Genomic DNA, 11409 nt, shown 5'->3' with positions numbered 1-11409 from the left:
TCCACAAAATGTTTATTTCTCTGGATTTTGATAATTTCTCTTAGATTTGTTTTTTTAAGATAACAGCAGTTCATACACAGCGGTACAACACTATTTGGAATTGGTTTGATAACATGACTGTGGTGACTTAAATACATAGTTGACTTGCTTAAGGTGTTTTGCTTCTTAAAGTTTGCAACTGAAAATGTTAGCTTTACAATTTTAACTTTGGTAGTAAGGTTAATGTTTACTATCTTTTTCAAGTTGTAGTTGTTAATAAGAGCCACCTTGTTTGTCATTCATCTTTCATCAGTAACACTTGACTGTTTGTTATGTTCACGTTGGCATAACGGTTTGTCTCAAACAGAAGATTCACGTTCAAAATGTCAGTTAAGTGGAAACTTTAAGCCTTTTTATCACTCTTACCCTTCGGTGTGGATTCCTGTACGTGGTGAGGGGGGCCTCCCAGGAAAGGTTCTGTTCTGTCTGGATACCTTCTCTGGGATCTAAACATCCACCCACGTGTTTGCCGTGCGTGGCGACCCGTGAAGGGGAGGAGAGGATCCTGGTGGTTGAGGGGTCCAATCCTAACACACCACTTTGGCCTTGAATTCCTGTAGACGGGCGGCCTTTGGGTGCCCCCCTTGGGTCAATTGGCTGGTCCACTTGGGCTAGAGTCAATCAAGTATCAGTGTTGGAAGTTCTCAATGGGTGTTGTGGACATTGTGCCTGATGCTGGTGTTTGGGTATAGTGCTCACGAAACCCTGGTATTGCTGCATTGTCCTTGCATGACATTGTAGTGCGTTCCTTCGTAGGGCTCCATAGTGGGTACTGAAATTTTTCTTTTTTCCTATGGATCCTCCTTCAAAAAATTTAAATAAAATAGTGAAAAAACACTCAATAGGTAAACGACCATATCTTGAAGACTCTGAGCAGCAATCTTCAACATCTCTAACACACGTACCTCATTTTCTTGTATTACATTCTCTTTCAGAAAAACCTTTGGGGCAATTGTCCCCCTTTTTTATTCAGAAGGGACTAGACGGTCTTGCTGGCTCTCCAAAGTCGGTAAAGAAGCTTTGATCTGGAGACATATTAGTTGAAACATCCACAACCCACGACAGTGAACTCCTCTTGAATTCAACGGCAATTGGGAATATACCTATTGAAGTTATTCATGCTACCTTGAATTCATCACGTGGAGTTATTGTTGATAGGGATTTGAAGAACGTCCCCGAGTCAGAGATTCTCGCTGGTCTCTCCACTCAAGGAGTTTCTGCAGTGAGGTGCATCTCCACTTGCAAAGATGGAGTTACACTGCCAACAAATACTCTCGTTTTGACATTTACATCATCACGTGCACCTGCCACTATCAAGGCAGGTTATCTAATTCACAGGGTACGGCCATAGATTCCAAACCCTCTCCGATGTTTCTAGTGTCAACGGTTCGGCCACTCGAAGATATCGTGTCGTGGTTTCCTGACATGTGCTCGTTGTGGTGGCAAGGACCACGATGCCTATGAGTGTCACACAGATCCACATTGTGTCAACTGCAATGGTTCTCACTCTTCCTACTTCCGTTCTTGCCCAAAATGGTTGGAGGAAAAAGAGGTGCAGCGTTTGAAAACAGTACATAACATTAGTTATCCTGAGGCTCGGAAATTGCTGCCCATCACTCCACCTCGGATATATGCTGCTGCACTTCATTCCACAACTACAGTGGGAGTGCAGACAGATCTCTCTGTGCCTCCAAGAAATTGTCTTCAAAACAAATGAAAAGGTTTTTGACCTCCATGGTTTAAAAGGTTGATGAATCGATTTCCACACCTATCTCTGTTCCTCCCATACATTCCAATAAACCTCAAGATTCACATCCTTCAGTTTCAAATAAGGCATTTCTTCTGATACATCTTTTTCTCCCACCCCAAGAGGCAAAACAATTATTTGTTCGCGTCCTCAGTCACTGGAATCCCTTTCCAACAACAAAGACCTGCCCAATCGACCCAGAGCAGGATCCATGGAGGTTGATAGACCTCCTACGACTAAGGACAGTAAGGAAAAAGACGTGGTTGTAAACAGAAGGGTTCTTTAGCCACTTCGCCTACCAATCATTAAAAATGGCCACCTTGATACGTTTTCCACGATATCCTCGTCCATGGTGGAATCCTGCTTGCCACTTAGCACGGAAGGCTCAAAAACGGGCCTGGGATACTTTTCGTAGATATCCCTCAATTTCAAATTTCGTCGCATTCTAACGGGCCCGTGCACATGCTAGGTGAGTAAGACGTCAAAGCCAGAAGGAATCTTGGATTAAGTTCACAACTAGCATATCTTCTACCACCAGTCCCAAGGTCATGTGGGACAGGATTCGAAAGGTCAGTGGGCACTACAGTTCTGCCCCCTCTCCATCTTACTCTCTGATGGTCAGAGGGTGGCTGATGTCCGGAGCATCGCTGATACTCTAGGTGAAAGCTTTTGCTGGGTATCTAGCACTTCTGCTTGTTCCTCCACCTTGGCCATCAAGACTCGGGCAGAGCGTTCACATCTTTCCTTTTGAACTGTCTCTTTGACTATAATTGTCCCTTGGTGGAACTGAAAATGGCCCTTCATCGGTCTGCAGTACATCTGTTGGATCTGATGATGTACACTATGACATGCTGCACCATCTATCTCCTGCTTCTCTTGATGTCCTTATTATTATCTCTAACCGGATCTGGCACGAGAATGTTTTTCCTGATGCCTGGCGCAAGGCTATTATTTTACCTTTCACTAAGCCAGAAAAAGATCCCAAGATTCCTTCAAACTACTGTCCAATTGCTTTGACGAGCTGTCTCTGTAAGACCTTAGAAAAGATGGTTAATGCTCGTCTTGTTTGGTTCCTCGAATCAAACAACCTCCTCTCGCCCACTCAGTGTCGGTTCCGACGACAGCACTCAACCACAGACCACCTAATTCGACTTGAAATATCAATCAGAGAAGCCTTTTTCAAATGCCAACATCTTGTGTCAATATTCTTTGACATTGAGAAGGCTTATGACACAACAAGGAGGTATGGCGTTTTGCGAGGCCTCCATACATATGGGTTACGTGTCCATTTACCCATGTTTATTAAAAAATTTTTAATGAACAGGAGATTCCAAGTTCGTGTGGGTTCAAAACTTTCCCGTTCTTTTGTACAGGAACTTGAAGTCCCTCAGGGCTGTGTTTTGAGTGTCACACTTTTCAGTATAAAGATAAATGCCATCACTGAACAACTCTCTCTCACTATTGCGAATGGGATGTATGTCGACGACTTTCACATCTCATGTCAGTCGTCGAACATGAGATATATTGAGCGGTAACTACAAACTGCCCTCAATCGTGTACTGAAGTGGACTGAGGCGAACGGCTTTAATTTCTCTCTCTCTCTCTAAAACCGTTTGCATGCACTTTTGCTGCCAATGGGGTATTCACCCTGATTCTGAACCCTGTATCTGAGAAGTTTTGCTGCCAGTAATCCCTGAGACCAAGTTTTTGGGGCTTATCTTTGACCGTAAGCTGACCTTTATACCACACTTAAAGCAGCTACGGGATCAAATGCACAAGAGCACTGAACATCCTCCGTGTCCTCTCTACTACCAGTTGGGGAGCAGATCGATGTTCTATGTTAAAGATATATCGTGCTTTTTTTCGATCAAAACTCGACTATGGATCAATGGTCTATGGCTCTGCCAGACCCTCGGCAGAGATGCTGGACCCCATTCATTACCAAGGACTTTGACTCTGCAATGGGGCTTTCTGCACCTCTCCAGTTCACAGCTGATACATAGAATCTCACGAACCTTCTTTGCACCTTTGCTGTTTACAACTATCTTTACTATATTCTTCGAAACTTCATTCCTTACCAAAGCATCCCACCTAGGAATGTGTTTTCCTTCCTCATGGGCCATACTTTTTCAGAACAGACGATCTGCCATTGTTCTGTTTGGCCTTCGCATCCAGGCGCAATTGGATGAATTGGGTCTGTCCTTGGATAACATTGCAGATTCCACAGGTCAGCCCATCCCACCATGGCTTATTACAGCCCCCAAATGTGACCTTTCTTTCAGTCATCTGAAAAAGGCAGATACTCCAGATTGGAAGTACCGTCTTTTATTTAATGAATACCTTTCAAACGATCATTCCGTTCCCATTTATACAAATGGTTCAAAATCAGGTAATTCAGTGGGTTCTGCTATGGTTTACTGCGGTTTGGTGGTTGCGTGCAGAATCCCCTCTACAGCTTCTGTGTTCACTGCTTAACTGTATGCCATATCTCTTGCCCTGGATGATATTGAAGCTGAGCAGTACTCCAACTGCACTATTTATACTGACTCACTTAGTTCTATACTGGCCCTGGAATCGCTACACGTTGGCTCACACCCTGTTCTAATTGACATTCAAAACTGACTGGCCCATTTCTCATTAACTGCTATTTCTATCCGGTTTTTCTGGACATCAGGCCATGTTGGTATTCGCGGGAACGAGCTTGCAGACACGGCAGCTAAATTTATCTGCTCCAGCACTATCACCACTGTGCCTATTCTGTACATGGACTATGGTCTTGTGTTTAAGGCTCGGCTCCATGCTAGCTGGCAGTCCACTTGGAGTGAGCAACACGACAACAGGCTTTTTCACATAAAACCCTTTTTTGGGCTTTGGCCAATCTAGCTTCCGTAAGGTTCGGAAGGAGGAAGTTGTTCTAACTAGACTACACATTGGTCACAGTTTTTTAACTTATTGTTAAAACTCATTTGCCAGGAACTAATGCACCAGTGTGTAGTTTGTGTGACACTCAAATCACTATAAGCCACATTTTACTTTCTTGGCATCGTTACGACTCTCAACGACGGCACTATTTTAAACATGTTCTGTCCCAAGGTTTGTCTGTAACATTGGACAGTGTTATTAGTGATGGTGACACTGTCCACCTTGATAAAGTTTTTAGTTTTTTAATGGCCATTAATCTTTTTAATCTCATTTAAGTGTTTGGTATTTATTTATTACACCTTTTTAATTGTGGTCCCTTTTCAGAGTCTCAATCTCTCTTGTTCAATTTGACATTGGAAAATAGCCAGAACATTAAATAACTTAACACCAGGACTGGAAAGGCCAACTTCAGGTTCTCACTTTACTTTCTGATACTGACCATAATGACACATAATTCAGAACCAGAACTGAAAGACCAACTTCAGGTGACTGACGGTGGTTTTCATACTTATCTGTTAGCCTTCCTGGCGGGTTATGATCATTACCATTCTGCTACAGGAAGTCCTTTACAACTTTGTACCTTCTAATATTTTGACATCGTATTAATACAAACGTTTCTTCTTAATACTACCTACAGTTTAATTTTGGCTCCACTTGACTATGTCATCTAACTTGTTTTATTTAAAACGCCATATAGCTATTGATATAATAAAACCGGTTTCAACAACTTGCACATTCTCTTGTAAACACTGACGAACGTTACAAAATAACGAAGTGTTTGCCAACGACTATATCATTTTTCATATATCGCAATAGTACGAGTGCTTCCTCTTTGAGCCTCTATCAATTTAATAACAATTCTTATTCTATTTCAGTTACCATGACGTCCATTCCTTGCAGTAAACACCATCTTTAGTGTAATTTTATATCATAAAAGTTATTTCAACCTTACTAAATTAACAATCTGTTCAAGTCAATAGCAAATTTACCATCATCAAAACACGCCAACAGTCTTATTGACACTGTAGTTACACAAAATCAAACCACCGCCTTACTTTGTACGAGTATAGTTATCAACCTCCCACGATAAACATTGCAAGCTTTTATAAATTGTTTTCTATAAACAATAATCAAAAACATTTTCAACCATTCTCGCGAAATTACAGTAGCGTTTAAAATATGTAAAAAAAATGTAGTAGTTTATCTTTTCATTCAAGTCGCTAGTAATTCTGCATAACTTTAGATCAGGATAAGATATGAAGTAATTACAACCTTAACTTACAATGTGTACAAATGCTGAAACTTATGAATCTCACGATGTGTTCTAGTAACTGTTACATCAATTCACAAACGTTTATTTTATGCTAATCAATTACCTATTCTCACATTTCCAATTATTTACTCTCATGGTTTCAAAATGTTATACGGCGACAACTACGCACATCTCCCTTATTTGATATTTAAGCTATAGGAACAGTGCTACGCTGTTACACGTTGAACGGTACTGCAGCGGTACTCCACTTTTACAGGGAGAAGAGCAAAAACATGCGGTCCATGGAAGCAAGGGAAGAAGTACTTTCCAAATATGTGTTTACAGAAAAAGTAATTTTTAAGTATCAGCTAAATATGACGTATTGACTTGCAATTGATTCATACAGAAGCAATCTACTATACCGTACGAAATCAGTAATCACCTTATGTGGGCGAAAGTGCTGCTTGTCTGGCCTACCGCTTCGTGGCTGAGCTGATATTGCTCCTAGACATTTCCACTTCACAATAATAGCACTTGCAGTTGACCAGGATAGCACTTTCAGGGCAGAAATTTGACGAACTGAATTGTTGGAAAGGTGGCATTCTATGACAGTGCCACGTTGAATGTCACTGAGCTCTTCAGTACTGCCAATGTTTGTCTATGGAGCTTTAATGGCTGTATGCTTGATTTTATGCACCTGTTAGCAATGGGTGTGGCTACCATAGAAAAATCCACTAATTAGAAGGGGGTTCCACATACTTTTGGCCATGTAGTGTATCTCGATATTGTAAACCTATCATATTTTATGTTTCATATTGATATCCTCAAAAAATTACATAAAAATGTTATAAACATGAAAAATAAATTAAAAGAACAACTAATTGTTTGTCCACGGTCCCTCATTTGGGAGGAGGCTATAAATAACAGCTGAAAGTGAAATGTCTTTAAAAATTTTGTTTTAGTAGACCTACTGCTGTGTTTATAAAATCTAAATTGTTGCTAATAATTATATATTGGATTTAAAGTATCAGCTAAAACCTAAGCCTGCCCTGCGAGCTTAACGTTTTCGAAAAGCTGATCGGACACGATCAGCATCTCTGTAATATCAAGACAGCTGGTATAGATATTAGAACACTAATTAAAATAAAGTACAGAACCGTTTCGACCTTCTTAGGTCATCTTCTGGTTAATCTGAATACATTTTTCTTCAAGTGGGTTTCTCGTCATAACAGACTATCATCTATGTTACTGATCCGTGAATAAGTGTGTGACGTGTCATCAGAGTAAGTATGATTGCTGCTCGTTCTGCTTGGTGAATCTCCCTCGAGCTTTGGATACATATTGGTACTATAGCAATATATGTTCTAAAATATCATGTCATACCTTTTATTTTTATGGCATTAGTCCTTCTTACATATGACGTAGAACACAAAGCATTGTAAAATATTAGATGATTTTGTTTTGTAATAAGTTTTAGCGCCAGTTTTCGTTTTTTTTTTTTCCATATCCCGTATCAAATTGTAGGGTATTTTCGAAGCCTGATACCAAAAATTGTTAATTGCATACATGGAACTTTCAGCAAACTCTATTTAACACGAGTTCTTGATAAGAATTTTGTCCAGGCAATGTACTGTTTTCTGTCTAACTTTGGTGGAAACTCGCGTAAATATACTTTATTTTCCTTGAGAATGTTACCACACCCAAAAACAACACAGAGAAAAATCTGTTATTTATCCACTAATACAGGACCAACGATAAGGGAGATTACCCCAGGGCCTGGTATCATTAGAGGATCCGTACAATATCTCGTCAAATTGACTTTTCATAGTGCATTAAAAATGTGGGCACGAAAAAAAGTTCCAAAAGTTGTATTTTATAGTTAACATATTATGGTTAAACCAGGGACCGGAAAAACTCTCGTCAGCCCTGTACAAATGTGTAGCTTTGTGCTTAATTCAAACACAACGACAACAACAAACAACTGTATTCACGATGTCTGTCAAATGAAATGTTTTCAGAAAAGAAAAAAAAAAAAACCGCATCATTTTCACATAAACAAACCCACAGTTTTCTACACATAGAGGGGAAATCGAACACGACTGGTCTTGTTCACCTTGAGTGACGTCACTTACTAACTTTGGGAGCTTGCATGGCCGGGGCGGAGCAAATTATCAAAAATTATTTGTTCTTAAATTTTAATTTTTATTTTATGGCACTTAAATATAAATACAATCGTATTGTGTTTCAACTATCCGACTTCTTTAAGATCTTAACAATAACTAAAGGTCATTTCTGAGTATTAATGAGTTAATAACTAAAATCATGTCAAAGTGTCAGTTTATATCAAGAGATATTTCAAAATGTCACCTAATTATAAAATGACTAATAAGGTTTCAAGTAAAATCGTTTATGTTGATAAGAAGAGTCATCACAAACTATCACGGCATGACCAAGTAGTTAAGGCACTCGACTCATAATCCGAGGATCGTGGGTTCGAATCTCCGTCACACCAAACATGCTCACCCTTTCAGCCGTGGGGGCATTATAACATGACGGTCAACTACACTATTTGTTGGTAAAAGATTAGCCCAAGAGCTGGTGGTGGTTCCTTCTTGTCTTACACTGCTAAATTAGGAACAGTTAGCGCAGATAGCCCTCGTGTAGCTTCATGCGAAGTTCAAAAGCAAACAAAATATCAGTTGATAGCAAAAGACATATCAAAATAATAATTACTTATGAGATATATTTCAAAATATTAAAGAATAACGTTTATTTTGGTTTCAAGACACATTTCAAATTCCCATCTATCACAGGAGATATTCAAAAACAACAGTCAATAGCAAAATATGTTCGAAAACATGGTGTAATACAATTTCCTATGATGATGATACAGATTTTGTAACTCAAAACGTTATGTAATACAATTTATTATCATGATGATGCAGATTCTGTAACTGAAAATATTGTGTAATACAGTTTATCATTATGATGATACAGATTCTGTAACTGAAAATATTGTGTAATACAGTTTATCATTATGATGATACAGATTCTGTAACTGAAAATATTGTGTAATACAGTTTATTATCATGATGATACAGATTCTGTAACTGAAAATATTGTGTAATACAGTTTATTATGATGATGATATCGATTCTGTAACTGAAAACATTGTGTAATACAGTTTATTATGATGAAGATACAGATTCCATAATTGAAAATATTGTATAATACAGTTTAATAATATAATGACACAGACTATGTAACTGAAAATATTGTGTAATACAGTTTACTATTATGATGATACAGATTATGTAACTGAAAATATTGTGTAATACAGTTTATTATGATGATGATATAGATACTGTAACTGAAAACATTGTGTAACACAGTTTATTATTATGATGATACAGATTCTGTAACTGAAAACATTGTGTAATACAGTTTATCATGATGATGATACAGATTCTGCAACTGAAAACATTGTGTAATACAGTTTATTATGATGATGATACAGATTCTGTAACTGAAAACATTGTGTAATACAGTTTGTTGTGATAATGATTCAGATTCTGAAATAACAACTGTAACTGAAAACATTAAAAACATTCAGTAGAAATAATTAATAATCAAAAGCGTTTGAATGTTAAGCAATTCTTCTTCGTCCCGCTCGTGGTTAAGATGTGATGTGGGCTTGTTTTATAAACGTGTTTTTTGTTTGGTTTCTTTTGAATATAGTTTAAGACTAGAGGGAAGGCAGCTAGTCATCGCCACCCACCGCCAACTCTTGGTCTACATTTTTTATCAACGAATAGTGGGATTGATCGTATATTATAACGTCCCCACGGCTGAAAGGGCGAGTATGTTTGGTGTGACGGAGATTCGAACCTACGACCCTCGGATTATGAGTCGAGTGCCTCAAGCGCTTCGCCATGCCGGACTATGAAGGTTCGTAATAAGGGGTGTGGGTAACAAGTGTGGTGACATATATAGTCAAGGATGTCAACGTCATGTAAACCAGGTGTTTAAGCTGAATTGTCTTGGAGAACTAGCCAATCATAATCTAAAGTATCAAGTTTAGTTTGCGCCAAAGATGAATGTACAGTATGTAAAAGACTTAAAGTGTGATAATATTTACAACAATGTTAGCCAGTCTTTATAAAGATAAAATTATGAATAACAAATAAGATTAAAATAAAAATATTGCCAAAAGTGGTGGGAAAATGTGACGTAATATACAGGAAATATAGATAAATTAAAACATGAGTGATGCTGTGTACAGGAAATAGTACCAATATAGAGAAATTAAAACATGAGTGATGTTATTAATATAAAGTAACTTTAACAATGAATTTATGTTTGAAAAATCGTTCTAGAGACATACGGAGATCAACAATCCTAGAATAGAATATAGTATTTGATAGTGCTAACCAATAAGTTTCTAGCGATTGCTGTCATTTGGCGTTATAGTATTTGATATTGCTAACCAATAAGCTTCTAGAGATTGCTGTCATTTGGCGTTATAGTATTTGATAGTGCTAACCAATAAGTTTCTAGCGATTGCTGTCATTTGGCGTTATAGTATTTGATATTGCTAACCAATAAGTTTCTAGAGATTGCTGTCATTTGGCGTTATAGTATTTGATAGTGCTAACCAATAAGTTTCTAGAGATTGCTGTCATTTGACGTAAAAGAATTTGATAGTGCTAACCAATAAGTTTCTTTCTTATCACTCTTTCTGTCAGATGTCTTTTATGGTATTTTATCATAAGAAGCAATAAAATGAATTTTTTTGTCAAGAGTGTGTGTGTGTGTTTTCTTATAGCAAAGCCACATGGAGCTATCTGCTAAGCTCACCGAGGGGAATCAAACCCCTGATTTTAGCGTTGCAAATCCGTATATTTACCGCTACACTAGCGGGGGGCATTTTGTCAAGAACTTTCACATCTTTTGCTTGTTCCGGAAATCTTTCAAATAATTTTGATAAATCTTGGATGAAGTTCATCTTTCTCTACTGTATCTCACAAAGTTTCATTGATAAGACTTTATAAGCTTAATTGTGTTAATCTTTGTTTAATCAAAAATGTTCGTGTTGAAATTTTTAAATAAATGTTTTCGTATGTCATCAATCTTATTTAGAATTTGTGATTTTACTTTCATCCCTATGATTAAAACATTAATGACCAGTTTATGGAATCTAATTGAATAAAAATGTATACAACTGAAATGTTCATCAAATATTGAATGTACTTTAGTGTTTGTATCACTTTGTTCACTGAGAGAAAAATTCAGTATATACTGTTAAATAGACTTGGTAAACCCAAAACTGGCTTTGTCATGCGGGTATCAATTATCACAACATACAGTATTTAAAAATGTCGTTTGGTTATACAGGATGTCCATAAACTATTCACTCCATTATAGGCCTTTATAAATTCGTTATTACAGG

At 37.8% G+C, this 11409-nt stretch overlaps 1 protein-coding gene across 12 annotated transcripts in view; it reads right to left on the bottom strand.

The window, feature by feature from the left end:
• LOC143225043 (uncharacterized) overlaps nt 1-11409 on the bottom strand; it is a 134844-nt gene that overhangs the window by 84199 nt on the left and 39236 nt on the right. The window lies entirely within an intron of this gene.

Source organism: Tachypleus tridentatus, chromosome 9 (assembly GCF_004210375.1).
Source record: "Tachypleus tridentatus isolate NWPU-2018 chromosome 9, ASM421037v1, whole genome shotgun sequence".
Classification (NCBI taxonomy): domain Eukaryota; kingdom Metazoa; phylum Arthropoda; class Merostomata; order Xiphosura; family Limulidae; genus Tachypleus; species Tachypleus tridentatus.
The sequence above is the reverse complement of the archived record's forward strand: the minus strand, read 5'-3'. Positions and strand labels throughout refer to the sequence as shown.